This window comes from Psittacula echo (assembly GCF_963264785.1).
Source record: "Psittacula echo genome assembly, chromosome: 7".
NCBI lineage: Eukaryota > Metazoa > Chordata > Aves > Psittaciformes > Psittacidae > Psittacula > Psittacula echo.
Genome location: NC_137740.1, coordinates 46,639,992 through 46,666,880, shown reverse-complemented (window position 1 = coordinate 46,666,880; position 26,889 = coordinate 46,639,992). Strand labels below are relative to the sequence as shown.

Below are 26,889 nucleotides of genomic sequence, written 5' to 3'. Positions count from 1 at the left end.
TAAGTGAATTTTACTGTGGTAAGAAGCTTTAGAATTTGGGGCTAATGTGCATATGGAGAAGTTGATACAATCAGTTAAGCTTTTCTACTAATCAAAGATGATAAATATGCAGTAAATTGGCCACTAGTGCTGAAGGAAGAAAAACATGTTCCATTCTCAACAACTTTTTAAAAGTTTACTCTTTCAATGTCTGCAACTAATTGGGTTCTGCCCACACATCAGTGGGGTACGTAAATCCATGAAAACAATGCCCAAAGACAGAAAGGTTCTTCAGATTCAAATGTTTTCATAATGGGTTTTTTTTTCCTCATTATTCCTCTGTCAGCCAGAATAACAACTCCCTACTCACATAGCATAGGTAATTAAACGTTTGCAGGCAATCCCACTCCCCTAATGGTCCCAGTACTACAGCTGTGTAGGTGAAGCTGAATCTGACATTTTGTCAAAGCCGAGTGACATGCTTCTGTTCTAAGGCAGCTTCAACTCACCACTTAGGTGGTGGGATTGCTCTGGGAATAAAACTGCCCATCTTATTCTACCACGGGGTAAAAAGCAGCAGCTCTTGCCTAGGACACTTAAACAACCTACAAAAGGAAGATTTGAGAGGTGAATAATTCACCATGTAGGAATTTATCCAGTTTGGACCTTGTCTGAAATAACAGTCGTACTCATCCAAAGAAGAATTTGATGAACTCTCTGGTCATTGTGTATTGGCAACTGACGTTTGAAGCTCATCACAACAAGGATGAGTGCAATTTATCCTGTCAAGATACTGATTCAGCACTAGCTCAAAATGATGGAATCATCCCCAGGAGCCGTTTATGGGCAGGAGAACCATCAGTGAACAAACCTGGGCAAATCTGCTTCCTTTAAGAATATATGACTGGAACAGGCTGCCCAAAGAAGTGATAAATGCTCCATCACTGGCAGTGTTCAAGGTGAGGTTGGACACAGCTTTGGGTAACATGGCCTAGGGTGAGGCGTCTCTGCCTATGGCAGGGGGGATGGAACTAGATGATCTTAAGGTCCTTTCCAACCCTAACTATTTTATGATTCTATGACTTCAGGTTATGAGATATGCCAGATCTCCAGCCTTCCAGTAAAATCTGTGTCTTGCCCTATCAAGGGCACTTGCTTCTCAAAGAACTCTCTTCTAGAAAACATACCCAATGGCTGAAGTAGTTGCAGCAAGTGAGATGTAGCTGACGGTCAGAGCTATATTACATAAGCTTTGCATGAAACTGTTAAATCATGTATATGCTTGGCTGACACTGATGACTATCCAAAAGCTATTTACAGTGGTATCAATAAATCAGTGAGATCATTGTCCTGCTCCTTCCCTTCCCAATACCTGGATCCTAGCAGATCCAGGTAAGTCAACTGTGTCTCCATAATGAAAACAGAAATTTAATTATTCACAAGCATTCCCCTTGAGCCTTCTCTGGGCTTTTTGTGAATGATTAACAGAGCAGCTGCTCCAGACAGCACTCTCAATCCTCGCTTGCTGGCCTGTTAAAAGCAGTGACTCATCAGCACATGACGTCAAACCCTCCTCTCCTCTGAAATGGCAGGAAGGAGGTTTCATTAAAAAGATAAAAAAAGGTATCAACATAACAGCCTGAACTTCCTCCCAAACACATGGGGTTTGGTCAGGGGTCATCTCTGCCTCAAGAGTTACACCATGCACATTGCACTGACAGCTCCTTCAAAGGGTAAATTTCCAGTGAATACTGGAAACATAAAACCAGGTACCACCTCAGGCAAGTTGGTTTATTAGATACCGACTCAAAATCAAAACAAACCCCCAGCATCAGGCCTTTTTGGAAGCCCTTCCTGTGCATCTCACAGGAGTGCTGCTCCACTTGGCAGGGCAGTGAGCACCCATCCTTCTATGCTCGGAGTGGGGTAGGAGTACTTTCACAAGGTGTTTACACAACACAAAGTAGTTGTTTAAGCAGTCCTTGAAACTGCTCAAACAATACTTCCCAGTAACACCAGATAAGGGTGCCCAAACAGACATGCAAAGAAGCAGCATCAAGTCCAGTGCTGCCAAATTCAAGACCCTTCCCGTGCTTCTGTGCCTTGCTAAGGTCAAGCTGAAATGTGCAGACATGAAAGAAATATGTGAACACAGCCATGATTCCCTGTCTTTGTCAGAAGCGTGGGCCCAGTGCCATGAAAGATAGAAACAGAAGAAGTAATCTAGAAAGGGGCTGTTTCTGTGTAGTTAAAATTCAGATTTTTAGTCCAGACGGCAAGTCCTTCTGTCGCATGGATAGAGGCATTTTACCCAGAAACTGTGCAAAGCAATGGAGAGGAGAGCAAGCCGAGTAATTTGAGTTCCTCTCTTACATGGGATTAATTACTAGCATCTGTGATGTTTTACTCTCTCTGCTAGCTTTAGGCTGCAAAGCCAAGCCTCAGCCTCCTCGGAGCCCAGCTCCCGTAGCAGCGCATCCCAGGCTGCAGCCACTTGTTCTTGAGCTGCAAAGGGCCACAGCAGGGGACAGGAGGTATATTCAGCTCCATGTTCCCGGCTGCCTGGAGGGCAGCATCGCTTACAGCCTGCGACTGACTTCCCCCAGCACCGTGCTGGAAGCAGAAATAGTGCTGTTAGCTCAATCTCTTCAGCAAAGGCAGTCAATTAAGGAGTAAAGTGGAGGTTGGGAACGAGAGCATGGCAACGTGGGGCACATCCATACACACGGGCTTAGTGCCAGAGCTGGAAAATGCTGCTTGCGTACGGCTGCACTCTCACCTGCACTGCTTCCCCTGGTACTTATTCAGGCCACAGATATGCTATGAAAGCCCAAGGATGACTGAAATGTCTGATCAAACATGTGACAGAAAAGGTGCAGAAAAAACAGTGTAACACACAAGCCTCTGCCTGACATATTTTTCAAACAAAAATAGATTTTATAAATCAACATAATCTTGATGTCATTTTGCTGAAATTAGTTTATTGTCTGACCTTTTGGCTCTCTCAGTATTCTCAGCCTTGACTCTGTTTGACTGCTTGATTTTCAGTGGGGTCCCTGTCAGGCCAAATCAGAAGTTGTTTCCTCAGATATGCAGCAGATATACAGCAAATGGAAAGTTCCCAGCAAAAATAGCCCCTGGGTGTCTGAGTTAGCTCCGGACAACAGAGCACTCTAAAACAGCACTGAAAATACTCTTACTGCTTATTTTTCTAGAATTACTTGGCACTGCAGCACCAATAGACTTGAATTTTGCACATGCCTCATAATCTCAAGTTTAGATCTTAAATAACATTTCAGTTTGAAAAAGCGCCTAGCTACTGTCTTACCTAGTGGTAGTAATGCACTATGTAAAACATGACTATTGCAGAATCCATCTGAGATAGGTTGAGCACTGTAATTACTTAAGAAGGAGAAATGAGGAATGCAATACCAGAAATGTGGTCATTCCCCAAACAAGGCTTTCTAAAAGACTCTTGGCAGAAACAGACACAGAAAGAAGAAGAAAGGGAAGGGTTGCAGAAGTGCTGGCAGAAGGAGCTGAGGACTGAGCAGAACACAGCCCCTGGGCTCCACTGCTCTGGCTTCCCTGGTGATAAAACCCCTTTCATTCCCCCTGGGGAAAGTCAATTAAAAGTGAGTAGAGAAAGGAAGAGATATGAAATGAAGAGGAGTTAATGGAAGAGCTGGAGGCAGGAGAGGCTGCTCTCACTCCCGCCACTAGCTGGCACTGAGAACCTCTGTAATGCTCTTGGCAGCCATCCCTGGCTAAGAGATGTCTTGCTGCCCCGACCCGTGCAAAGGGGAAGCATCATGTCAGAACCCTGGAGGACCTCCCTCCTTCTCCTGGCCAGCATCACCTTGGAGCAGAAAGGGAGCACTTTCACTCCTGTTTACATGTGTCGCACTATTACTGCTTGGCCTCACATATACAGCCTTCTGCAGCTGCAGAAAGTTATAAGTTTAAAACAATGACAAAAATACTCTCAACAACCACATATCTGCCACCAGTACCTTCTCACAAGCAAATAAGGTCCATGCATCTCATTAAGGAACAGAAGGAAATCAGAGGCTCTACTCTCTCACTAAGCACCCCTTTGCTTTTCTATTACTTTTTTTTCCTTTTACTGGAGTAATTTCCAAATATTTAGGGTCTCGGATTTTTACCATTCCTTAGGAAAGAACTGGATGCTTCAACGTGGCTGTATTTAGGAAACCTTACTAGCACAGGATGCTTTGTTTGTTAGTGTACAGCAGGAAAAGTCAACCAACAGCAAACCCTTGTGTGTACCAGTCCACTACTCCTGATGTCCCAAAGGATTTAATCTCCCGTTTCTTCTGGAAACCAACGTAGAGGCTTGGAACACTGATCAGGTGCTTACTTGCTGAACGGACTAACCCGACCACCATGGAGCCTGAGAGACCTGCTGTCTGTGTGTGCTCGGTGCTCTTCCCCTGCAGTGAAACGCTAACCATGTAGAGAAGAAGCATTTTTAGTTGATACATTTTTTCGAGGCCGAGTCCTAGGTGGAGCCCAGCCATGTTGCATTGAACCAGGTCTGAGCTCCAGCCCAAGCCTCACTGCCCCCGCAAAAGCAAGTTAGACAAAAGGCTTTTGCACTTCGTAGCTCTCCCCAGCAGGAAGCTCTGTGGGACCCTGTGGGAAAGGCAGCACAGGGACAAAGGACAAGCACAGACGACTTCTGCCCCAGCCTGCCAGGCAGCAACCCAACCTGCACTGTGTTGTGAGGTCAGAAAAGGCACAGTAATGTGAGCACAGAACCTCTCCTTCCCCTCCGCAGGCATTGTGCTGAGCCCTGGCCCCTTCCGCAGGTACAGCTGTGTCCAGCTGTGCCCACTTCAGCACAGCTGAAGCACATCACTGACTGCTCCAGCCCTGCTGATGCAGCACCTTAGCAGAGAAGCCAGGCAAGGCTCAAGTCATCCCTTTTGTAATGCCTCCCTTCCCTGTTTGCCTTGGCTTCAAAACATGCCCATCTTTTAAGTTTCCCCTCCCCTCAGAAGAGCCCTGCCCGACAGAGGCCAGATTTCCATCTGGAAAGCAAACTGCTTCTTTCCCCATGGAAAATGATGTGCAGGAACTTCCCACAACAGCCATCACTTGTTCAAATTAAAGCAAACTTTATTTCTCATTAATTTTATATTAAAGCATGCAACAGTGAAGAGAGCTCCCCTTTTCTACACCTAAACAGAAATAGCTGTTTTCCCAGTGGTGAGCAAGCAACGCAGCAGGAGCAATTTAAACCTCAAAAAACGCAGGTAGCCCTGTTAAAGCAGTCTGAGCTTTCTTGCATGCTTGCAATAAAGGACACCCCAGAGTACTTTTGGAATCCAGGTCTCATGCACAGTTGTTACGAACAGTTACACAGTGTAAGAAAATAGGAGAAAAAGAAAATGATTGTGCTTCTGGTTTTCATAGGTTTAGCTGCCATTTAAATTTTCTGATCAACTACCAGTGAGTCACAACAGAATATGGTTCACATAACAGAATAAAGGATAAAACCAACCAGTACCCCCCCCCCCCCCACTGAAGGCAAAACTGTCCTTGTACTTCATCACTCCCTACACACTACCTGGGAGTTAGACAGCAAAACAGAGAATCCCTTAAAAGGCTGCTGCAAAGAAAAATGTAATCAAGGTATTTCTATATCTATGCTTGATATCACAAGTAGTTCTGGGCTTGTGTCACAGTAAAGGAGCTAGCATCAGGAAGAGAATTTCAACTGAGGGAAACTGTCAGGGCAGACTGTCCAAGAACATTTTGGGGTCTCCACCACAGGCTGATTTAAAGAAGTTAGAAAAACATCACTCAGATCCTGCCTGGGACCGAAGGATGCACAAGATTTCTTGATGTTCTAGTCCTTCCACTCTTATGCCAGGCTCAAACACACATGCAAGAGTATACATTATGACATAACATTTTTGACGTACTAATTATTTTCATCATCACTCAGACAGAACTGTCATGTTAAATGTTGCTGTTTCCTCATATTAACCCAGCCAAAAATGAATCAATGTTTTATTACTGTATTTAAAAATAATTTATGATATTTCATTGCCCTCTGCAGTACCTTTTTTTCCTCAGAACATTCCTATCATTGCCAACACAACGCTGTGTCAGTCCTTGCCAAACGCGAACTGATTACCCAAGCCAGTTTTTCCTCTGAGAACAAGGACCACCTTGTCACTGACAACACACCAGAAAAAACCCTCATTCGCCCCAATTGCAGCTGTCAGCTTCCAAACCCAGCCAGCTCTTCACTCTTTTCCCCAGAACACTCCTTTCTTGCTACATTGTCAGATTGTCCTTTCAGAGGTGTAACCCAGTGTAATACCTAGAACCATGCCCCACGCCCTCTCGAGAAATAAAATAGAACATATTCTTTCACCTGAAACTTCAGTGAAGATGCTCCTCTGTGACGTGTCATTGTTGGCTTGGCTCAGCTGAGGCTGACTCCTCACTGTTAGCTTCCAGGAGGACCCTGAATTGTGATCACCACACAGCAGGGAGACTTACACAGCTGCTGGCAATTTATTCATGCAAGATCCTGATCCAGAGATCAGCGGAGATCCACAGCAAGTGGACGTAATGAATTTGTCACCCTGTGCCACTAGGGATTCAACATTCAGCATTGTTTTTTTACAACAGACACAGAAAGCTCACCTTTGCAGGAAAAACCCACCAGCATTCTATTCTCCATTGCAGAATGTGGTGTGTAATGGTACATGTTGGGTTTGGATCAGGAAGGTTCAAAAGAGAGGAGAATTCTCAGTGGGAATTTTAAAAGGAGATGGCAGAAGGGTAAAGTAAACTTTTAGACACCTTCTATACGTTCCCCCAACCAAGTTTCCTTTCAGCTTAGGAAAGCAGGAATCTTACTGCACTAAAACACAGGGGTAATGGGATTTTTCCATATGGATATATACACAGAAATGTTCCCTACCTCATGTATGTGGACTGCCTTTAAAACATACAACTACAACCAAAGGTAAAAACCCCAGCTAAACTGCTAACCATTCCTCAGCTTACTGGGGCTCTCCAGACCAGCCACAAGTTTGGTTCCAGTGTGTCCTTTCCACAAAAGTCAGCCAAATATTGTGGTGTTCTGGGAAAGTGGAATGCAAAAAAGATGCTATTTATTTCTATATGGGCAAAGGATTAGCTTTGAACTATCTTATAACGTTCTCTGTATGAAAACATGTAGTAACAAGAGCTGTAAAATAAGTAAATAAAAAGACAAGGTTAAGTGGACTAGACAATAGAACTTGAAACAACTGTAATTTACGATAATGTATATTATTGGTCTTCCTTAGGGTTTGCTGAACACTAATTTCGAGAATAGCTTCTTCCTTTCCCTTAGCCTGGGTCTCATTAGTCATGTTCCAAGGCTACAGGTTTCCATGACAGCAAACATTAAGTCTCTTGCAGCAGTTATTTCTGTCGTAAGCACTAAGCTTTCACTACTGTGCTTCAACCTAGACCCACTCACCTCATGAAGTCCCTGAAAAATCCTAATAGACATTAAAATCAATAGCTATATCTTACCTGTACTATGGATCTCGCTAAGGAACACGCACGCTATTGCATTCAGTGGAAATGTCGTCAAATTCCCCAGAAGGATGCTTTTACCTGATCTGAGCTCACAAGTTCTTGGCAGCCATCTAAAGCAAAAATACAGTGATGTAAGACGACGATGCAGACTCCACGCTCATGGAGGCATCAAATAAAGTTAATGAAAATCCCACCATGTGGCTTAACTGCAGAACTGAGACCTTTGGGTTTAGTCATTTTATGCAGGGCGAGAGCAGCGTCTCAGAGAGGAGCTGTGCTAACAGAAATGTTTTCCAACACATTTTCAGCGCAGCAGAATGTCATGGAGAGGCACAGAAAGGTTTTTCTCTCTGTGAACTGTACTGAGCCTTTTTATTTTGTTGATTGAACATCTCTGGGTGTCTTTGAAATTCTCACTCACACTGTTGAACTCCTCTGAACCTTCCTTATAAAATTAATCCCTCCTGACCCCTAATGTACGGTTACTGCATGCTGTATTACTCCAACATACACAGTGCTAAGCAGAGGATAAAAAAGGTGTTACCCATTGAAAGCACTGTAAATTAATGGGGGGAAAAAAAAAAGTAATTCATCCTTCCATCAGTACAATATTATTTCAGCATTACATTCAGACACAGAACCATACCTGTAGTTTACACTAAGTTTCCCATCTGGGTTTCTGAAAGCACAGAACTTTATAAAACACAGGTTTTATGTAGGAGCAGCTAGAAGGAGGTGTCAAAGATTCACTTGCAATGGCTGTTTGTTAAACAAAGGCTTATAGGAGGTAACCTAAATGTCAATTTTCATATAGTTATTCGTAAGAGTTGACATCACAGTCAGAAATGCATTATGAAAAAAGAAACAAATGTTAAGAATTCATGCATCCTCTGAGATCCCGTCACTCCTGTCTCTCACTCATAATAATTTGTCATAGTTCTAATATTCCTTTTGACATTATTACACTTACTTTTATCCCTGTCAGTGTCTGTCTCCCCCTTTTTAATTGTCATGATATGTTCAAAGATGTCAAAACTCACGAGTTGCAAATAGTTGCATGACAGAGAACCAGCCCTGTCGCAACAGGTAAGCAGCAACATCACAGTAAGAATCCTTCAGGCAGAGATGCTAATAAGAAAACCAAGCAGTTTTTTGTTAGATACAGCTTGCAAAAGCAAGGAAAGGAATCTAGGTTAGCAACCATAATTAACGATTATTTTAGTAAATGCAATTTTGCAAACTAGGATGGTATGTGCTGGAAGCTCATCAACAAGGTGAGAATTTAGATAACTGCAGAAAAGGTTAGTGAGATTGGGAAAACCATTAAGGAACCTGCTTTCTAAAACTTTTGATAATAATTTCATAAAGTAGTCTCACAAAACTTTACATTGAACATTGCCTAGAAGAGTCAGGCAAGTTGGAAACAGAAACATCAACAGCAAGCACAACTGAAATGGACAATGCTTCAGAGAGATTTGTAAATATACACAAAGATTATATGCATCACCTGCTTTAAGAAAAATCAAAGAATTAAGACATCAGGATATCAAAGAATTACGATATCAGACGTAAGTCTTCTGATGAGTTACACTCTATGCAGAGTCCTGTTGATGGCGACGGAATTCCGCAAAGATGGAGGCACAGGCATTTTGACACAGTGACCTAAAGGCAACCTGACAATAAGTGGGTTTCATCTGGGCTTTGACCCTTTGGAGAAGAGTTGGGTTGAGCTGAATGCCATTGTAACGCCACTTAAGTGAGCGACCCCTTTCTCACTGAAGGTTGTAAGAAGTATAAATACAAGTTTTCCGTTTCAAACCAATCTGTTGTATATCATAGGTATACTATATATATATGTATACTATACATACACACTGACACTCGCAAAAGTCACATTCAACACCACCTACCTACTTTGTGTAGCCCATCTGCAGACAAAAGCAACAGGAATCTGTAGATGTTTTTTAGACCATAAATATAATCAAGCAGTTCTTTCATGTACCTAACACGTACTTCCATCCAACTTTGTCGCACAAAAGCCGTTGGCACAACAGGTGCAGCATACTCCAATGACCTTTTGCATAAGGGCAAGGAAGCATACTAATTCCTTCACACTTCTCAAGTTGACATTGGATACATCAGTTTGGCAATGCAATGTATTTTAGATGCTATATTGACATGGCTGGCATAAGTACCCCTAGCTTATGTATTTTTTTTTCCCCCATAAGGAATTCTTCGTTTAAAATGAGAGAGAAAGAAGTCCTACAGCTCTTCTTTGAATGACTGAACAAAAAAGCTTAAGATATCTTTATTCATACCAAGAAATCTTTTTGGAACTCCTATTTTTATATACTCCAGAATTCAAGCAAGAATTGTAACAGTCAGAAAATCACAGCGTGGTTCCAAAAAGAAGGCGTAAAAGCAAATGAAACTACTAATGATTTCACTGAATAAAAGACACTTATAAAAGTAAGGAGCGGAAAGAGTCTCTGCATGTTCTAAAGTGGCTCCTTAATCAATTAAATGCTACTTAAAAAAACCCTTCATTTCAAGCCATGAGAAAATAATATATAAATCATACAATTTCATTAATTTACTATTAAATTGAAGGTCTTCGGAGCTATTGAAAGTCCTTCAGCAATTTCATCATTTTTTCGATGCTGAAAGTATGCCTTTGACATCAATACAGAGAAAACAGATGGATAAAGTAATTATAATAAGAGCAGCATGATGCTATGAACCAGCTTGTTAACAGTTTTGCTAACAGACTAGGTAACAGGCAGAAAAGCGGGTTGACAATTAACAAAGTTGTCATGTTGTGTCAAAGTGCTCCCACCCTCCAAAAAAAACCCCAAACCTCTCTACAAGAAGATACAGACAGACTGGTAAGGAAGGAGCAATGAAAGAGCAGGAGTAAGAATGAAGTACGTTTAAAGATCAGAAAAATCCCTGAAGGAAAGTACCAACTGTACATCCCAGAAATCAAAAAAAAAAATCTATGTTGAAGGGAAATGCAAACCTATGCAATCAATGAATCCCAAAGACTAATTTCTTCTCTTCTGGATATCTCCTGCTCTCAAGTTGCACGCTTCCAAGATTACCGCCTTTGTTCAGGTTCAGGGAACCTAGGAAGGTGACAGGAAAATGAGGGGAAAGACAGAAAGAGGCCATCCGCATGCAGCAGCAAAAAAGGATTTATTAAACCTGGGAGAAGCCCACCTTGAGTCCGAACAGACTTCCAGATTGGAGGTGTGGAGTGCATGCTAGTAGCAGTTGGAGCAGTCTTATTAGCAGACTAGAGCAGAAAATAGAAGGAAGACAGTGAAAGAAAGGGGCTTGGTCCAAAGAGAAGCACATTTCTTCCTAAACTAGATGGTTTAATCTTTTCAAAACACACTTGTGAAATCAAGGCCCACAACAATTTGGCTTTTGGAAAAAAATTATTATTAGAGCAGAATAATCATTACTTTCAAAATAATGGACATTTGTACAAAAGTAGAGTCATACGGTCAGCAGTGGACTACAACTAGTAAAAATACTTCTTCAAAGTACCACCAAAGTAACATTTTATGATGACAAAACCAGTAGCTAAAAGGCATGGTACAAAACAAGTGTTTAGTCCAGCAAGGAGAAGAGAAACTACATCAAGGGTAATAACAATTCTGAGAAACTCATATTCAGAGTAAGGCAAGTACAGAATTGTTGAACCCTGTGCTATATTAGCTGACCTTCATCTTCACAATTATACAAACAAACCCCTTTAGTTATTGCTTTTGGTATTTCTCTGAGGCTCTGGCACACTGGGAAGCAATTTTAGGAAGTACAGTTTACAGGTGCATACAGCAGTTCTCTCTCCAGGTAGTAGTAACATTAAAATGCAGGCTTGTTCATGTACTCTTCCACTGTCTGGGGAAAGAAAAAAAAGAAGAGTCAATTGATGGAGCATTATGGAACAGTACAGTAACCTCTCAAATCAAACCTTTTCTCCTCTTTACTGACAGTGTAGTTTTGTGTGGAATTAGATCAGATTAATTAAAATGTGGAAATAATTCTGCTTTAAAAACATTTTACAGCATTTTAGAATCTGATCTTCAAATCATGACATACCACAGTTGTGCCTAAACTCATCATGTATAGGCCCTTCTACTTAGCTGGCTTAGTTCCATATGCAAAGGCCAGACCACTGTGAAAAACTCTTTGACTCACATAGTGTGTCCCTAGCTAGTTCTACCAGCATGCTGTTCACTTCAGTATTACAATGGATCCTTCACTACCTAGGAAGAAATGAAGCAAATCCATCACATTCAAGTGCTTTTGCCATTCCTGGCCCAGTGGTATATTACAAGAGAATCCTGCAGGGGTCTGAAGAAAAGTTACGTACAGCTGTGTCCTGCAGAAAATCTACCCAGGTGTTTATGAATGAAAGTGGAGTTTGCCAGCACTTACTCTTTCCAGTTTTAAATGTTAATAGTAGGTCATCTGTTTCCAATATATTAGCAAAACATATTTTTCTGTATTTAGATATACATATGTATACATACAATATAATCGTAGATTATGTTCTTATATTATATAAATATCCTAGATATGTCTTGAATAATTTCTTAATACAATACCCAAGAAACCTTAGTAGTTAAACTGCAAGAGAGCAACAGCAGTATATAAAGAGCCTCCCGGTGATTCCACAAGATGCAAGAGTGTTGAATTGAAAGCTTATGTAACTGCTATCTTAACTGCATTGTTGTACCTATTGAAACTGAACACAAGTCACATTTAGGTAATTATCAGAGGTGCTTAGCCGTATTTTCAGCTCCTGTCAAACACGGAAGATGTAAGAAGATGAGGTATTTGTCTTTTGTCTTCCTCTGCCTTACCTCCTGCAACATGTCAGAGTCTTCTATGGCCTTCACTGCAGACCTCTTTGAAGTTTCTTGTACTTCTCCACCAATTATAAACTCATCAAGAATAAAATAAGCCTTCTCAAAATTAAAGATAATATCCAGCTCACACACCTGCCAGAACAAAAGAACACCCCACATTTAAATCACTTTTGCAGCATTAGAAGCACTACTGGGCCAAAAGTTGTTAAGATGATCAAACTTGTTCAACATGTACACTCTTGTGGCAGTTAGGAGGATGAAGAATACTGCTTATTATGTAATATCGCAGCTTCTGCCCATAATTCTCTTCCTACAAATAGCCTAGACTTACAGCAAAGATATTCCACTTATGTTTTATATAATACACTACATTCATACCAGATTTCAGAGAACAAAGCTGACTTCCTAGCCTACTAACCTTACAGTAGGTCTCATATAGCACTTGCAATACAGGTTACATATGTTCATGCACAGTTTCATAGAACAAGACAAATTCCCTGTCCTAGTGACCTTGCATCACCAACTGCTTTCTTGTTTTGAGGTGGTACAAGCACGAGTTATGGCACAGTGATTTAAATGAGAGATGAATTAAGGTAGTGGGAACTATTTCAATAATATTCATAGAAAAGATGGGTCTCTTGCAGTCTTTAAAGACTTATTTAACCTTCTTCAGATTTTTCTTTAAGAAAAACACCCACTTTTTCTTCTTTATATCCTTCACTGTTACACAATATTACGAAACAAACAAAACCAGCATACCTGAAGATGTCAGGAAAGAGGACTAAAGCACTGTCACACAGGGCTGAAATAATTTTCAAGTTTCCCCTCCAACTCTATTCCAAGACAAGCTTACAAAGCATGAAGATTAACTAGGGGGAGGTGGTGGTGGAAAAACAATCTTCTGATAGTTTTAGCACTATTTTATGAAATATTCTACTAATGAGTTCACTCTGGATTGAAAGAGACTACAGGGCAAATAGTGCAGATGTAAAAGAGCTTCAGACAACTGTTTGTTTATCAGACCGTCAGGAATGCAGCTCATACGGGAAAGTGAAACCTACATTTCCAAAGTATCTGTCCAGAAGCTCTACATATCGGTGAACGACCTCTAGTGTCAGGAGTTCATTGTCCTGGTCTTCTATTGCACAACAGAAGTACAAACTAGCATACCTAAGGAAACAAAGGCAAAAGTGTGAGAGTGAACAGCTGGATCCTCAGTGCTCTGTTCTGTCTCTTAGAAGTTATATGGTCTCTAAAATAATACACATTTATTCTTGTGGTGTCTCAGAGAACACTTAAAAAGACAATTTAAAGGAATTATTAATTTAGTTAGAAAAACAAACTCCACCCTTGGCAAAGTGGGATGCCTCCAACACTGGTCTTAATAAACCAAACAGTAAATCAGTACTACTCACCTGCTGCAAGTGGGGTTAATTAAACTGTAGAATGTGTTACTGGTCTTTATTAACAAAAATGAAAGCAAAAATAAAGGTGGAAGGCTATTGGCCATCAAATGACTGACAGTATTTTACATAAGGTATGAAACTGCTTAAACCAAACAATCTTCATAACTAACTGTCAGCAAAACTTTCTGTTTAAATCAACCCAAGATGGGAGTAGTGATCTACAACAATTCTCTGGTGCTGTGGCTGGAGGCTCAATGTGTCACATCATCTAGTCAGATGTTTACATCCCTCACAGCAGGGAACTCTAATTTTTGCTAAATGGGAGATGCTGCTTAATTTGTAGTGCGTTATACCTTAAGGCTACTGTTGTTTGCTACAACTTTACAAGAATTAACAGTCAGTGAACACTTAGCATCCTGTAGCTGGGGACCAGTGATTTGTTTGGAAAAGGAAATGGGAATTAACACCTTCCAGAGCAACAAATATTTCAAAGACAAAATATGACACAACGTTGAAATTTCCTCAGAACAGTTCCTGCAACCACCCAAAGAGTCTGAAAAAGCCCAGCACATGTCTCAGCAGGCTGCCTTGGGGAATTAGGAGCAGTGAAGCCTAAAGCCTCCTAACAAAATTTCAATCACCAATACTAAGTTATGCCGCTTTTTCTCTTTTGACAGATTGTGTAAGTAGTCTGCACCCACAATTTACACTGCCAATTTATCCAGGGACACTGTGCTGTTACACACAGTTACATTGCTGATGGCAGACTCCTATTAGCTTAGCATTTAGTGTTTTGTATGCTGTTTTTTCTTAAAGTGAGCCTTTATTTTTCCTGCTCTAGCACGTTATTTATATGAATAGTAATTATATGTCCTCATAAAATTACTCACACCTTTTGTAAACAAGCTTGAGGTCTTTCCAGTCAACAAAACTACTTGTTTTTTGATTGCGAGACAAAATAATCTGAACAATTTCTCGAATGATCTTTTTCTTCTCTTTATCAGGTAGCGTCGTGTACCATTTCTGAAGCCTTAACTTCCCCTGCCGACTGAACAGCAGTATAAAGTGTATCTAGAGTAAACAAAGCAACAGGGTTAACGGTGGGGTGGGGCCATGGCCAGAGAAGAACATTCCACTGCCTGACACTGAAATCTCTGAGATCTCAGCGAAGGCACCTCCAACCCTGGCGTGAAGTTTGGACGTGCCATCAGTGTGGTCTGCGGGAGGCTGGGCACAGGGGCAGAGATCCCTCTCCTGTTTCTTACCCTGGCGGCTCTTCCCTCCCTGTGGGACCTCTCCCCTCAGCATCCCCTTTGGATTCTTTCCCACCCGTCCTCCCTTACCTTGTGCAAACATCTGCTTTGCTTCCTATTCTGCCACTTCCTTGAGGAACAGGAGGAGCATCACCACTTTGCAGTAGTGAGAAGAGGATCCTCACCCCTCCACCAGAAAGATTAGATACCTTAGTGAAGGGAATAAAGACTTACATTCCCCAGGGCTAGGGAGATCAAGGATGCAGTGTGGCACAAGACTAGAAATATGAATACCTAGAGATAGCAATCACAATCACTTACAATTCTGGTATTGTACTATTTCAGGTCCCAAACAAAGCAGCACATTCATAGAAGAGGCTTATAAGAAGCAGAAGAAACCAGCTACTTTGGAAAGATAGCTTGACTAGTTTTACTGAAGAAATTACCGTACTACAAATACTTTTATTAGCAGATTAAAATAACTGACCATACTAAGTCTTTAAGCAGTATGTTAGATCATCTACCCACAGCATGAAAAGGGCTTTAAGAATGCAGGAAATCTTTGAGGATGACATCGTGACATCCATCTCAACGGAACACCCTCTGTTAAACGGAAAAACCCCATAACCTAGCAGGGATAGAGATGCTTCCAATGGCTGCAGACACTGTGAACTGCCCTGCTCTGGGCAGGCATCCCCATCCTTTTTTCACCAGTAGCAATGTTTGGAGAGGCCATGGACTTGGAGGATGTCCAACTGCAGTCACAGCCATGTGACAACAGGCACACTGCCACTTGCTCATGCAGAGACAAGGCTTCCTCTGATGCTGGGAGGACCAAAAAGAAGCGCAAGAGAGATGCTTTCCTCACTCCCAATCCTTGCACATGCCCAGCAGAAGAGTTGGCAGGTCCCTTGCCACATTCCCATTAATCTAGCCTTACCTTTCCCTATAGCTTTTCAATATACACCTTACTCTCTTCTCCCTCTTGTTTTCTATTCCATCTTATTCCTGTAGTTGCATTTCCCTATCACTCAATCCCTCCAGTGAGGATCAAAGTTAATGTTCACAATTACTATTAAGATCATAACGCAGATTTCTGTAAAGACAGAATCATTCTATGCTCTGGTGAAGCCCAAGCGGAGAAATACATCACAGAAGCTTTTTTGTAATAGAAAGAAAGGGGGGGGGGGGGGGGGGGAAGCTACTGGATTTTAAATAAAGCTTAAATTCATAATTCAGAACAATTCTCTAGCTATTAAGTCACAGAGTTATTGAGAAATCCAGAGATAAGAATTCTGACTATATTGAGAAAGACTTCAAAGTTAGATCATTCTGGGGAAAAGTGGACTGTTTTATTCATGTGTCTGTGGCAGGATTTGCTGCTGGAAAGATCGCTCTTGCCATCATTATTCTAATGTGCTTGATAAAATTACAAGGATTTTGAGTCCTGTAATACTCTCCAGATGAGTTTGCTAAATAGAAACAATTATGATGCTGACAGTACACGTAGCCTGATTACAGTGAAGATCAAAGCACCATGTTCTTGCCTTTCTCTGTTCATATAACCAGCTGGGTTTTGACATGGTAATGTTCCAGCTGTCAGATACCCTATCCCAGCAGATGAAGGGACAGTACTTACTGTACATACACTTGTCCACTAAGACAAGCAGGATGAATGGAAGAGTTATTTTCTTGCTGCACAGCTCATTATCTCCAAAGCCTTTGTAAAGATAAGTGCATTTTGAAAAGCAGCATAGGTTCTGCAGATAAGAGCAGCAGCTCAGCAGGTGTCCATTGAAAAGCAATCAGGCAGGCACAGGTAACAGCTATTTGATAAACAAATTCCTAAAAATTTGGTGAATCAGATAGGAGAGGATAATCAGATTCGATTGAAAATGCAGGGAATTAGTCAATGAGTCCCTATAAAAAGCTGACAGCATGTTCAGCACAAGAAGATCGTGCTGTTTGAGACCTCCTCAGGAAGAAATATATTTGCCTGCAGTGCCTCTATAGAAAAGATAAAAGGGTGTTCTAGCTTAGGTTCAGCTTTTGGACCCAAAACACCTTAAATCTGAGTGCCTGCAAGTAGTACACATAACTCCAGGAGAACAACCTTATGCTTCTAAAAGGTTAAATACTCACAAGCCAGGGAATCACTGTGAATATGAACACCATTTTCTGCTGATTAGCTTACTTCAAGGTGCTATGCTTCACCCATAGGAAACTGAAACACTTTCCTTTTGAAATTGCTTTGAAAACTCCACTGTTTCTTATGAAGATGCAGTTGATGTTTCACCACCAGTCTCATGAGCAGAGGCAACATTCCTTGCAATCAAGAAATATCCACTAATGCTCTTAAACATCAAAATTCATATATAAGCTTAAAAAAATCCCATCTTTTGGATCTCCCATCCCACACTGTTTCGTATGCAGAATGCAACTGCATAACTCATAAGGCAATTTTACTATTATCAAAATATATACAGCTAGAAAACAGATAAAAGCCTCTACTACAGTTCATTTCTAATTTCACAGCCTGCAGCAAAATAGTGTACCCTTAAGCCTAGGTACGCATTACTGCCCAGTCGAGAGCTTCTGTAACAAAACAACATATTAGAAAATTACAGATACTTAAAAAATATTGTGGGTTCATTTTCCCTCTTTTGACTTTTCTTCTTTTTTCTGATTTCTAAAGTCCATTCAGTCTGGGAAACTCTCTAGAAAGTAAAGAATATTACCTTCTCAAGAGGTTAAATGGCTTAATTCCTGTGAGTGGTAAGCATCCAGTTGCTACATATGTTGTTTCATTCAGTTCAGCCACACTGACATGATACAACACAATCCTCACTCTCATAGCTCTGTTCATTACAGCTTACTGGAAAAATTCTGATGCATCAATAAACCTGGAAACACTGAAGTGTCACACAAACAAAATCTAACAGCTCATCTGTTCCTTGCTCTTTGACTGTGAAAACATATTTGCTTTCCTATATTGCTAACGACAAGATGGATGTTGACTAAGGAATTCTGGATTGGTTTTCAGCAGCCAAAATACAAATAGAGGTGATTATCCCAAAACATTTTACTTATCTTTAAAAATTCTAATTCCAGAGGCAAACAGGCAAATTACTTGCCTTAAGCAAAATAGCTTTGAAGCAGGGTGCTTGGTTTCCTTTCCTACCATTCTAGGGTGCTAGCTGTGACTAACAATCACCAGACCCAGGGCCGATGCCAGAGGGAATTTTTAGGTCCAAGCCTGAGTGGGTCGGGATGAGAAGTGCGGTTCCTATGAAAAGCATCAGCTGTCTTCACATGCAGAGTCTGTGGAGACAAGCTTTGGTCTAGGAGCTGAGTGTGATTTTACATATTAGCTTGTTTTACTAAATCAGACCCAACCACCCACAGCACTGTGCACACTGATCTCCATAAACATCTGTAAGTAGCCTAAATGACTGCATTTTATGTTTTTGGGGCACTATTTTCCAGTTGGAAAAATACGGATTTTTAAAAACCAGGCATTTAAACCAGATTTGTAAACCTGAACTCTATCCCCTTATCATGCATCTCTAAATCAACTACAGCTGTAAAGTATACAACAGGTTGGAAAGTTATGGGGCCTTCTGCTTTATACAGATAAACAAAACTGTACCAGGATAACAAACAATACCTTCAGTTTCAGGGCTACAAAATATCCAATGGTAGACTTGGACATGAAATAATTTAACAGCAAATTGAACAGACATTGAAAATGCAACATAGAGAAGGTTTACATGTGCACAAACAGAAAATGTAAGAGAAATATGCAAAACTAACACACTGTGATTATTTCTCCCACCCTCCTTGGGAGACCTCTCCTTCCTTTTGCTAATGGGCTGTCATGATCCAATAAGCAGCTCATCCAGGCTTGTCTCCTGGACTGTAACCTGCCAAGACTGGAGATCCCCTTCAGCGCAGCCTTACCCAGTATTCGGCCATTTCACACTCAAACTGATCAAACACTTCACAGCTGGTTCACTGTTTTCAGACCATTTGTTGCTTTTACAGATGTTTTAAAACTTAACGTAATCTGTACTGCAATGTTTAGTACAACTGTCTAAAGGGCTCCAGACTATATTCTATTGCATACAGAACAAACCACCTGTAGGGATATCAAATAAAGACAACTACACAGTAAAACAAAGCAGCTTTCCTGACTCCCAGTTTCTCCAGTTTACTGTCCAGGACATAAACGGGTAAAAGATGGCATGTTTGTTCTTGCAAGGTGAACTCCAGGGGTGAACGCAGCAAGGCTCTAAATCACTCCACTTTGAGAACTTGTGCTAGAAATGCTTTTCCTCCTCCATACTTCAACCTGCGTTAACATTTACTGACTGATTTCAAACCTGTTCTGTGGCATCTGGCTGCTCCAGGTCATTTTGTGGGAGAGGACAGGGAAACAGGAAGTCTCCAAGGAGCCTAAGGGGAGGGAAGGCAGAAGAGATGGCAGCTGGAAGACCTAAAAGCAAACATCCTTCTCTTCCCTGGGTGCTTGGTTTGGGCAAGGATTTGTTCGGCTAGGTAGCTCCCTCAGCTCAGCAACGCTGGGCTTAAGAGTCTGACTCAGCTGTAACCTTTCCAAATTCAGTTAAGAGCCCTCCCAAAACAAAGCCACCTTTATAAAACAGAAAGATTCCTGAAACTCACTAATTAACTAAGATCTGCAAAATAGGAATAACTATTCCAAAAACAGACAGCTTGGCAGAACTTGGAAACTCTTCAATTCCTTAAAAACTTCCAGTTTAGGCCTGCTGCTGCCAGTAGGGCAACAGGCTACATATGACATGCTAATAAAGAAAAACTCATAGACCACATAAAAAGGAAAGTGGGATGAATAAAGCCACACCTTTGGCTGCTGACATGGCAACGGCTGCTGACAGGGGCCTGGGGAAAACCAGACTGACTGGCTGTACCTGGTGGAGAGGAAGCAACTTTTTAATCATCAAGTTCTCTTTTACCTTATTCTGACTCTTGAAGTCTGCTTGACCTCCTGGCACTGTTTCAGCCTACCTGAGTTCATATTCTGTTTATCATTTTTCATTTTTTCCTCCAATATGAACAAATATTTCCCAACATATTTCTGTCCAGATTCTTTTTATTAGTTTTTATTTTCACATCACATCTCAAAATGAATAAATCCTACTTTCATGGAACTGTTTCTTTGAAAAAGTATGAACATCTGAAGTATGCCAGCCACCCATTTGCTGATTTGGGTTTGTTTGTTTTTTTGTTGTTTTGTTTTTTTTTCCCTGAAACATTCAATAAAAAATTCTTTTTTAAATTTTCTTTTTTTTTTTTTTTTTTTTTTTTTTTTAGGGAAATAACTACTATAATTTTTCCCTGAAAATATAAATAGCTACACTGTGAACACACAGATGGTTTGGAATGCCAGGCGCTTAGGATAAGAAAAACACACTCAACGGACAGCTACTGCATTAACAACCCAGCCACATCAGGAAGAGAGAGAGAATAAGAGCACACTGAAGTATGAAGTATAGGTATTTCAGTATTCTGCTGCTGCACCGAGTCCCCATCTGGCTACTGACCTTTCATACACACACTCGAGGGTTTAAAAGTAATTATGTAAAATTCAAACCAGGCTACTTCCTTACTTGTTTACTCTGCTACTAAAAACTTTTTTTCACAGCAGTGCAGAAGCTGACAGATGTTTGCTAAATACTGCAGAATCTCTGCTTTAAAACACTTATTTAGTCAGCATAACATAAGCAAATAAGAAAAAAGAAAGTAAGGAAAAAACAGCAACACAAAAATACCATAGTAGCATATTGCAGCCTAACTGGCAGAGAATTCTTTCTCACTTAATCTCCATTAGGAAAATTTCTGAACAATTTCCCCTAAACAATACATCCAAAGTCTATGCAATAAAAGCCGTGCCAGATCATTACAGGCACACATGACTACAGTTACACATTGATTTCATGCTTTTCATGATGCAGAAATCACCCTTTTCTTCTTGCTTAAGATTTTAAATTGACCAGCATACTAGCATTTAGAGGATATTTACACCATATAGTATTGATCCAAACAACACCCTCATTGATAGCCTCACTTGGGCTAAATAAAACTACAATCAAAACAGTATAGCTGAGCCAAAAACATCTTGAAGGTCCTCACTTCTGATTCCTACCTAAGGATCAGAAAACAAAGCTCAAGGAAGCTCTAAGTGCACAGCTCCCTCCAGCTCTGCTTCTGCTTATCGCTGCCTCCAGCAGGTCTGCTCCTCCCACCCTTGGCTCATTTCTCATAAACAGGCAGAATTCCTTCAACAAAATCCTCCTTACAGTACAGGCATGCTTGTGCTTTCTCCTCTCAGGCTGCCGGACATCTCACCAACAACAAAGCCTAGTTTCCAGCACCTCTCCAGAGAGGAGAGATAGCACAGCTTTGCAAGACACCCCCTAAGATGTAGACGCAGGCAATGACATGCTGGTTTTACAGAGGATAATTATCTCAGTTTTCATAAATCACTGCTTTTTTATTCCTGCATGCAGAGTTACTCTTGTTTCTAGCCAATAAACAAGAACAGATCCAGGCAGAGAGTTTGCATAAAACCTGCCTCAAACTCCGCAATTTAAGAGCAGGCCAGGGACCACACCGTAGCTGTGGGAACCAGAGAGATGGCACTCACACCTTCAGTCTCAGCTCCAGGAACAGACAGTTGCAGGGGTGCTAGCTGGCTAACCTTACAGAAAGCAGCACAATATGAAGACACTCAGTACAACTATAACTAGGTGGTCACATCCCTTCTGACTTCTGGGCTGGGCTCTCAGAGTTGTTTTTATTTGTTTACACATTTTGGGGAGGCAGTGGAAACCTTCATTATGTTACTATAAGCAGGAGGAGACCAGGGGAGAGGCTGAACAACCTGCAGAGAGCTACCCCTCATTCACTATAGCCCCAGTGTACTTTACAGTCACAAGAAGCCATTTTCCCAGTCTGTTCCTTGAACACCTGATGAAGAAACAGCTAAAATCTAGCCCAATGGACTCTGACTAAAGGTGCAGCCTCTTGCAGTTTCATTTCCAGTTTATCTCATCAGCAAAGCCCTGCGCTGTGAAGGTCCTGCAGTGCCCTTCCCGTGCCTCTGAGCTTCCAAAGAGCAAAGTTAAAAAGCCTTGCTCTGAGACAGGGTGGGTACACCAGAAGGTGAGGAGTTTCCAGGTGCCTCAGCCAGCTGACAGACAGTGCTTCAGCCTGGGGACGCCCGTGCCTGGTGCAGCAGGAATGCTGCAGGTCTGCAGCAGCCTCACACTCATCCCTCCAGTTGCCAGCAAAGATGCTCACAGAAAACCTGAGCTCTAGAAGGACTGGAGATTCATGTGAGTTAGGATCGCATTTGTGAATGACTCTGAAGAGCACAGAGTAGTTTTTTAGAAATGCTGAAGCATTTCATTTAGTCATTTCCAATAGAGAAATTCTCCATTTTCCTTTTTAAAATGTCTTTTTTTCATTAAGGTAAAAAACTATCACAGATTTAATAATCTAATCATAAAAGAAGCAACCATTGTTTACAGAACGAAAGGCCAAAGCACATTATCTCACAAAATGCTTTATGCTGGCCTAAAATTCAGCCTCCAGGATGAAAAAGCAGAGAAAAAAAAAAAAAAAATCTACCATTCATTCATCCAGCTCTTCTCATGACACTTGGAAAGGAAATGCCTGAGATACTGCGCCTTCCCCATCCCCATTTCCCAAGTTTGGTGGCTGTTGAGCTGGGAGAGTTTCATAGAATGGGTTGGGTTGGAAGGGACCTTAAAGCTCATCTGGTTCCAATCCCCTGCCATGGGCAGGGACACCTTCCACTAGACCAGGTTGCTCCAAGCCCTGTCCAGCCTGGCCTTGAACACTGCCAGGGATGGGGCAGCCATAGCTTCTCTGGGAAACCTGTTCCCATGTCTCACCACCCCATGGCTTTTCTAGAGCTCAGAGAAGACAGACACTCACCCAACACTTCACATGTTCTCCTTACAGCATTCCGAGACACAGCATATTTATACTTCACAACATAGTAAATTTTTCCATTTTCTTCAAACAAAAAAAATCATTCAGTTTCTCTTCTTGGTGGTTTGTGGCTATCACACACCTCAGGAGACTAAGCAGAGGGTGATGACCACGCAGGAATTCCTGCACTGGTTAATGAGCCCTACAGAACTCAAGTGTCTGAGCAAAAATACCTTCAAGCTCCAATGTCAGGCAGCAGCAAGGCAAGGACAGGCATTTACTGGCTGGTGAAGAGGGATTTTAATGCCCTATGTTCTCTTCTTATCTGAATAGAGGACAGCAGATGGACAGCCTACAAAAATTCAGCCAGTCAGAGAAGAAAAAGAGACTGGTGCATAGAATAGCTGGGGTTACATCTGCGATATCAGGAAACATAAACCCAGGACATACTAGGCCAGAAAGACACGCCTGGCCAGAAAGGCATGTCAAGCTTGCCTTCAAACACACAAATGTAAAGTTTACTTTCCCATCTTACCCCAGTGACTCTGCATGCTATATTCCTACTCACAAACGAAACACCATTTGTACATGACTGGATCTTGCAACTCTAAACTGCAACATCTGCAAAAACACAAAGGGATGCTCAAGAAAGCATACACTCAAAGCAGCCAAGCAAACACAGACGACAGCCCGCAGGAATAGGTCAGTAGGGAAATGAATGGGCAGGGATGGTAATTAGTAGCTGTGTATGCGATACAGAAAGAATTCTTTTTACAGAAGCAGCATGGTTTTAATTTAGGCATCACTGGAAACACTACAACTGGCTCACATAAATGCTTGATGTACTGCCAAAGCATAAATCTTGTACTTCAGGGAGGAGCAGCTCTACCTGTCCTCCCTGAACCATCAGTTTCCTCACTACTTTCATCATTTTGTCCCTTTGCTGCTCTTGCACATAACTGATGCTTTCAGAAGGCAGAAGGTCTATGGGATGGTTTATAAGGCATGGGACTCTGAAATGATGAAAGATACAGAAAAGCAGCAACCATTTTACATGGTCCACAGACTTGGCAGCATTATTTTTGTCTTCTCATAGCCACAGCAGCCCACTAACACTCCAGCCCTCTTCCTGCATTTGCTTACCCCACATACCATCGCTTTCTCCAAAGCCCTTCAGGCACTCCACGTCCTAGTAATAACTCCTGGCTCTGAGACATGCCTACAATTTCCTTATTTGCAAGTGAAAATAAATTAAAAGATCACCTCAGCAAAGAATCAGCAGATGATCTGTCATAACATTTCTTTTGCTCTCCGGAAATGACCTTATTACCCAGGGACAGGGAAGCGTGCATCACAATTGCTGCATAGCCAGCCAGTGCAGAGTGCTCTGACAGTCTGTAATGAGTGAGTACTTGAGAGAGAACATATAAAACTGGAAGAGGACCACATCAACAGTCAGAGATAAAGAACCCTAGAAAACATTTTTCCTGGCAAATCCCATTCAAAAGCCCAACTGAATGACAGAGTAACTGAATATCGGATTATAGATCACCCTCTGAGCAGTACTCTGAACTGAGGAGCTTCCAGAAGGGGACAGCATGTGTAACATGGCAAGTGTAAAATCATTCTGGTAGTCCCATCTCCAGGAATCACAGGTTTAAGGATTCGTGGCTAGAAACTGGATCCAGACAATGCACTTGTGGACCCAGCCTCTAAGAACTTCCTTAACTATTAGGACACATCCAGCACCCATTTGTTTTCTTCACATTTAGTGCCTAAATATTTCACAGGATGTACCCTAATACTTCCTGTAGCAACCATTCTTTCTGGCGTTCATGACTTCATGCATTTATATCTCTTCCCCTGTAGTCATCTCTCTCCAAGTTTAAAAGTCTATCTACTCAGGATCCATTTCATTACCATTATCTACTCACACACTAACAATTCACCGCAAGACAAATAAACAAAGAAATACCACATGGAGTTTTTTTTCCCCAATGTAAAACACTGCCTCAAACAACAAGAATCATTTATTTGCAATTTTTTCTCCTTCCCTCATCTATTCTAACCTGTTGCCCTTCTTGTCTTTCAGAGGTAAATGCCTAGAAGCAAAGTTCGTCTTTGCTAGGTCAATACATAGCTACATCACAGAGTGGAAAAAAACCAGTCATTCTTCAAACTGTGTACAGTAAATTCTGTGCAGCACTGAAAACACCTTTTGCAGACCTGTGTCGGTTTTAACAATTCAGGTCACTGAGACTGTTGGTGAGGTCAACATTCAGAATAGCTGAAAGTCCATTGCCGAACACCAGCCAGGTGTCAGCAGCTTCAATAATATTTCCACTTCTAGATCAGTGACTGGTATCAAATGCCTTGCTGAACGGAAACAGTGCTTGCCAGCTCCTTTTCTAGTCAGGCCAAGTCCATTTTCAGAGCCCCTGTGCTCCATGGGATTCTTTTGATCTTTGTCCAGGATTTCAGATCGTGCCCACAAGTACTAATTTTTCTCATTGTGCTGATGAGCAGCACAGAATGGAGGGAAGGAGCCCCTTTACTATGCAGGCACCAGTCCTGCACTCAAAGCTATGCAAGCAGAGCCATGGACTGTCCTGAAAGTAATACTGATAACACTGAGATGGCAGTAGGATCAAGGTGTTGCAACACTCACAGGCACAAAAGACTATAATAACACGTATCCTTGGAGAAACTAATCATTTTCTCCTCTGTGCTCTCTCCCTGCTCTTCAACTCTGTTGAGACAGCAGCTCTTCAGGACACGTTTCTCTACTGCACCCATATATGTCAGGGAGCAGAATTTAGTCTCTTTACTATAAAGTCTTTGTTTAAGCATGTTACAAAAGTAGCAGCCAGGCAGAAAAGTTGACTTTCCAGCAGGATGTGAAGTCAGCTTTGCTAAACAGACTCTTTCCTGAAATTTCCCTGGAAATCTGCAACAGAGAAAACAATTGAAACAACCTTCCTGCTAAGACACCATACCATTTGCACAAGTACCTTCCACTCAGACTTCAAAACACAGAAAAAAGGTGGCAAGCACAACTACGTCATTCCAAACTGGAGGAACTGATCTACGGAGAGTTTAAATGACCTGTTGAAAGTTCTTCACTTGTGAGCCTGAATAAGGCTTATTCTTGGTTTGTAACCCAGTAACGCCTTATTTCTTGACACGTAGCCCACTGTAACAAGCTCTTCATGGAGACTGGATGACAGACAGAAGAATTTTAAGCAAAAAAGTGGCCTGACAAAAGCACCCTTTCATCAGCACTAGTTCTACAACAGAAAGGGGTAAGGCTGGCAGCACTAGTTAATGGAATAACACCAGCAAGGGTTTGTACTATGACCTCAGAAAAGGACAAAAAAATAATTATTAATTGTAAGAATGCCCACTCACCTTATAAAATTATAACAATCAATACAGCAGACAGTCTCCAAATTGTCAATAAGCAGCAGTATTGTAAGCAGCGCTCCCCTGGGACCGCCGTGAGTGCTTTGAAAACTGGCATTTGCAAAGTGCATGCATCAGGGAGAGTTCTGAGATCAGCTTCCCTGAAATCAGCTCCCATATTTACCAACCTTCAAGAGCAAAATAGGAGCTCCAGTTGTTTACATAAGCTTTACCTGAGGGAAGTGGATATGTAGGGCTGTCTCAGGGTGTAACCACAAAGCTTATATCTACATAGGGACTTAGGGTGTGTGGAGTCTGTATTGCCATCTGTAAATTCATTACTGTGTGTACATATTTGCAAACGTAATGACAGGTACACCTTTCTAAATACACTAAACT

At 41.5% G+C, this 26,889-nt stretch overlaps 1 protein-coding gene across 1 annotated transcript in view; it reads right to left on the bottom strand.

Annotated features, from left to right (window-relative positions):
- Positions 1–14,784: 14,784 nt before the first annotated feature.
- The window catches only part of WDFY1 (WD repeat and FYVE domain containing 1), a 48,427-nt gene continuing 36,322 nt past the window's right edge, over positions 14,785–26,889 (bottom strand). Inside the window, exon 13 of the mRNA XM_080622689.1 lies at positions 14,785–14,908. The gene's annotated coding sequence lies outside the window, so the exon portion shown is untranslated. The remainder of the gene's footprint in view (positions 14,909–26,889) is intronic.